At 36.9% G+C, this 5,294-nt stretch overlaps 1 non-coding gene across 1 annotated transcript; it reads left to right on the forward strand.

The window, feature by feature from the left end:
• Positions 1-866: 866 nt before the first annotated feature.
• LOC121203885 (small nucleolar RNA R71) lies at positions 867-973 on the forward strand. Its single transcript, XR_005898818.1, has one exon. It is a non-coding gene; the product is annotated as a small nucleolar RNA R71 (small nucleolar RNA).
• Positions 974-5,294: the final 4,321 nt, after the last annotated feature.

Raw genomic sequence — 5,294 nt, forward strand, 5'->3', positions numbered from 1 at the left:
CATGTATGGCTTATTTTCACATGGCTTAGGACACGGTCGTGTCTGGAGCCATGTGAGGCACACGACCTGTTCACACTGGCATGTGGCCCCTGTATGTTTGAAATTTTTCTAAATTTCCAAAATTTTCATATGTTATCGGTTTAGTCTCGAACCATTTCTAAAGCATGTTTAAGGCCTCGTAAGCTATTGTAAGGGACAAATTGGTATTGATTGAATGATTTGATTGAATAAAAGAAAATAGTACAATTATATGTGTTATAAGTCCGGTAATGCTCTGTAACCCTATTCTGGCTTTGAATACGGGTGAGGGATGTTACATTCTATCCAGACATTGACCACATATAGCATGGTCATTTGGGTTGGCCCTTTCCTGGGGTTTTTATAAATAAAGAGGTTGATAGTTAATGTTTTTAACTTGGTTTGAACTGTTACCTCTTTCTTGGTTTCCTCCCCATCTCAGGTTCGAGAGATCTCTCCTATCTAGGATTGTATGTATTTGAATAGGGATTTCACCTCTATTTCTTATATAGTTCACATCCTCAGTGAGATTGTTAATGTAGTGGAAGAGCGATTTGTCTCCTCCATAAATAGATAGTACATTATTCTCAGCCTCTTTTCAGTTGTTTCTGTCCACTAATTGCTAATATATTTCATCCTCTTGGACAACCTTCACCATAAATGGTCTTTGGCCATATGTATATCATTCAATTGGCTATTGGTAGGGCTTCATTGCAATACTTTCTATTGATTCGTCTGCATCCTTGTACCTTCTATTCATTAAGGAACCTTCTACTGCTCTATCTAATCCTGACCTTGAATGCACAACCAACCCATTGTAGAAAATTTGCAGTCGTAACCACTCAGGTAATCCGTGGTGTAGGCATTTTTAAATTAGCGTCTTAAAATGCTCCCATGATTCTTGAAAACTTTTCCCTTCTAACTGTTTAAACATCAAAATTTCCCTTCTTAGTTGAACTGTCTTTTTAATGGGGAAGAACTTTTGTAGCATTTCCCTGTAAGTTCATCCCATTTTAAGATTGATCCGGGCGCTTATGAATCTAGCCAAGAGAAGGCGTTATCAATTAATAAAAAGGGAAGCAACCGAATATGAATAACATCATCAGTGACCCCATTGTATTTGAAGGTATCACAAAGCTGGATGAATCATTTTAGCTGTTGAATTGGATCTTTTATCATCGTTCCTCAAAACTACAAACTATTTTGAATCATTTGGATCATAGTTGGTTTAATATTGAAATTATTGGCTGCGATAGTTGGCCACGTTATACTCCCTCGAACCATATCCAGATTCGGTAGCACTTATTCCCTCAGAATTCTCTCATTATGGGCTATGTTTATATTTGTGGGTAGTTGTGGTAGTGGTGGTGGATCTTCTATATGGTTATTGTTAGCCTCGTCGAACATTGAATTCTCATGTAGTGGTAGATTACCTCTAATAGGTAGCGGATTCTGTATCGAATGTTACTATTATTGTTGTTACTACCGATTATTTCTTTAGATTATTCTCTCTGGATCTGTGACTGGATCTATAGGTGTTCCCCTACTACGAATCATACACTAAACCTAAAAAGACAAGATTAGCAGAAAATAAGAAAAATAAATTCATAGCTATAACCTAAAATTTCCTAATTATTCTATGAATATGAAAAAATTAAAATCTATATAGTGACGTTGCTTCCCTGGCAACGACGCCAACAACTTGGCCGCCTCCGGTCGTACTGATGTCCAGAATTGAAATCCTGTACAAAAGATGTGAAGAGCGGTATCCATAAGTATACGGGTCAGGTTGTAATATAGTTACAACAAAGTAGGTATGTACTCTGAGGATCGTACCTAAGGGAGGCAAGCACTAAATTAATTCTAATATAAACATAAATAGATTTAAGCAGTACTTTAATTGTATTATAGTACGGACAATGAAAAGAAAAGTTTTGAGAAAATATGCTAAAAATAATAAGAAAAGAAACAAAAGAAAGTAAATAAATGAAACATGAGAAATCAAATAATCAAATATGTATTAGATCTGAGAATTAGTGATTAGCTCTCTTTGGTAGTCATAATAAACTCTCATATTGGGTTTTCTTTTTTAATCAACTAGTGAGTACAACTTTTCTGAAGAGATAAATTTGCATCTAAAGAAGATGCTAGCTTATCAAAATTCACTAATTTAAAATTTACAACATCAGACTTTGTAAGTTCTGGCTCTTTTGGTGTAGGAATTTCAGTTGTTGATTGACTTTCCTCCTTCTTAATAGGTTCAACCTGAACGATCTTAGGCTCCAAAGTCTTACCACTTTGTAAGGCAACTACCTTGCAATGTTCCTTTCCCAATTTTCTTGGATTTTCTGTATTGCTCAAAAAGGTTCCTTATGGTCAGTTATGAAGCTCCATATTTGGTTCTTCAAATTTTCCAATATTGCTGCTTGGCTTTGGATTAGGGCGTCATTTTTTTCCATGTACGCCTTCAACAAATTCTCCAAACTGTTAGATGATTTAGCTTGTGGTGGTTTTGGAATTTGTTGATTAAACCATTGAGATTGATTGGGTCTATGTTGCATGTAGTTGTTTGGTCCATTTCCTTGGTTACTCCTAGAAAATTTTGGATGATTACGCCATGAAGAATTGTAAAAGTTGGACTTTGGTTCTTTTTTACTTCTATTTTGGTGTTGGTTCCCTACATAATAAATCGACTCAGGATTTGATGGAAAATTCTCGAAAGAATGACTATCCCCACAATATACGTAGGAAACAACATCAAATTTACTTGGTGGCTAGGATGCAACAGGATTAAAACCATTAGTAGTAAATTGTTTCAACATTGAAGATATAGAAGATACATGAGCTATGAGTGATGTAAGCATGTCCACATCATGCATTTCAGCTACTCGTCTTCCTGAAGTTGCTTGACTTGTCAGCCAATGGTAATTGTTACTGACTATCCTCTCGATGATCTCGTAAGCCTCATTATAAGACTTGAAAAAGGGAGCACCATTCGCAAAAGCATCTACCACAAACCTTGTGTGTGCGTTGAGACCATTATAAAATGTCTCCAACTGGATGCCATGTGGAATCCTATGATGAGGACACTTACGAAGTAATTCTTTGAATCTCTCTTGTGCCTCGTACAATAACTCATCATCCAATTGTTAAAAAGTGGTGTTCTCATTTCACAACTTAGCAATTTTTCTTGGTGGAAAATACTTAACCAAAAATTGCTCAACTAATTATTGCCAAGTTGAAATCGAATGTGGTGGAAACAAATTGAGCCATGCTTGTGCTCAATCTCACAATGAGTATGGAAACAAATTCAACCTTAGTGTTTCTTTAGTCACATCAACTATCTTAAAGGAATGGCTCACCTCTATAAACAATCAAAGGTAAAGATGTGGATCTTCCATGGGCATACCACTAAACTGGCACATAGTTTGAAGCATTTGAAACATTATAGGCTTCAATTCAAATTGGGGTGTCTCGATATCCAACCTCCTAATTCCTAGATTTAACTCATTGAAAAGGGGCACAATGTACTATCTTATGGCACGATCCCTGATCCCTATCATTAGTAATAAGGATGGTATTGCGCATATGATCGGCTCCATTTCCTTGTCCATCATTGTAATTTCCATGGTCCATTTTAGCTTGTCTCTAGGCTAATCGTTCATGTCTTCTTTGTCTAAATGTCCGCTCGATTTCAGGGTCTACAGGTTATGAATCGATAATTCAATCTATCCTCATAAACTCCTAAAAATGAATCACAGAAAAATAAAGAATAAAGACTTAATTAGTAAAGTTATGAGTTAAATAAAAATAAATTAAAAACCAAATTGCAAAGAATAATGCAACGCCCTAATTTTTCAAATCCTAAAATCCCTGTTAAAATTATTTATGTGTGTCTGTGACATGGATGTATGTCTGACTTAGTGGTTTAGTGCTCTGGGAGTGTCTGGGAAGTCATGGGTTCAAGTTTTGTCTTAAGCAAAATTTTGCTCAAGATAGAGTAAACCCTTGTCTGTAGCTCGTAGGCCTTTAAAATAATGTGAGGGTTACATGGCATAAAAAGCCTGCTAGTCTAGTGGTAAGTGGCATGTTAGGATGCTAAAGGGTCTTGAGTTCGAGTGTTGTTGTGTGCAAGGGTGTTTTATTTTGCAAACTACTGAGTGGATGGTTGTATGGTAGTGGGACTCTATTGCTTGGACGGTTGGAGTGTTTGAGTGGTTGAGGGATCATGTAGCTAAAAGTCAGGAGGAAAAGGGGGGATTTGGATAGTGATCAGTTTGAGGATGTTGTGGAGAGGTTTTAAGAGGAAATCAATGAGATAGGTTGGTGTGAGAGTGGTGGTGCCATATAACGACTCTAGGGATTCGGCTTGTGGTGGTTTCCATTAGGCAAAATCGATCATAGACTCTTAGTGCCGAAACTGTGTAGTTTTTGCTCTCCTTTTTGCTTCTTTTCTTTCGTTGGGTAGAGGTTTTGTTTTGGTAGCCAAATTTTGAGAGTGACCATTCGGGCATTTTCCTCTTTGTGCATTTTTGGTATTTTTCTTTTTCTTCTTTGAACCCTAGCTCAATACTTCTTCCCGTCTCATCTCTATTCCTTCAATTTTCTTCAAGCGTCCCTTCTTGCTTTATGAAAATCGAACACCTTCTACTTTCCCCTCATATTTCTTTCGTTTCCATAGTGGTTGGGTGGTTCTTTTTTCTCGTTTGGTTCGATTTTCCTATTACACAAATCAATCTAGTAGCTTGGCCGAATACTCCACCCTCTGCTCTTTTACCTTCATTCTTTTATCGGGTTTGTGAGGAATCATTGACAAGCGGTAAGTACTCATAAGTTCTCTTTTTTTTCATTATCATTATGATCTTCTGTTAATATCTCCTCATCTCTACGGTTTGCTGCTAGGAGTACAATTGTACTACTTTATCCTGTCATTCTGTACACTTCTTGCTTTTGTGGGTGTAGGCTGAATATTCCTTCTCCTAGTTGGGGCATTAAATTTCGGCAAGTAATGGTTCTACTAGTACAAACTGTTTTATTGTTGGTGGTTGATAAGTGTGGTTTGGATTGCAGATAAACCTTAAAGGCCTTTTGATTGGTCTTTTACAACAGATTCATCGAGTAAGCCATTGACGGTTGATTTGTGCTAATAAGGGGTAAGTAATTAGGCAAGTTGTTTTGGTGGGGGTTTTGGATAGGGTGATTGGTATGCGATTAACTGGATTTTGTGATGAATGGAGGTGGGAGTTCTTTGGGACTTTTCACACGTTTTCGTGAAT

This window comes from Gossypium hirsutum, chromosome A07, assembly GCF_007990345.1.
Source record: "Gossypium hirsutum isolate 1008001.06 chromosome A07, Gossypium_hirsutum_v2.1, whole genome shotgun sequence".
Taxonomy (NCBI): Eukaryota; Viridiplantae; Streptophyta; class Magnoliopsida; order Malvales; family Malvaceae; genus Gossypium; species Gossypium hirsutum.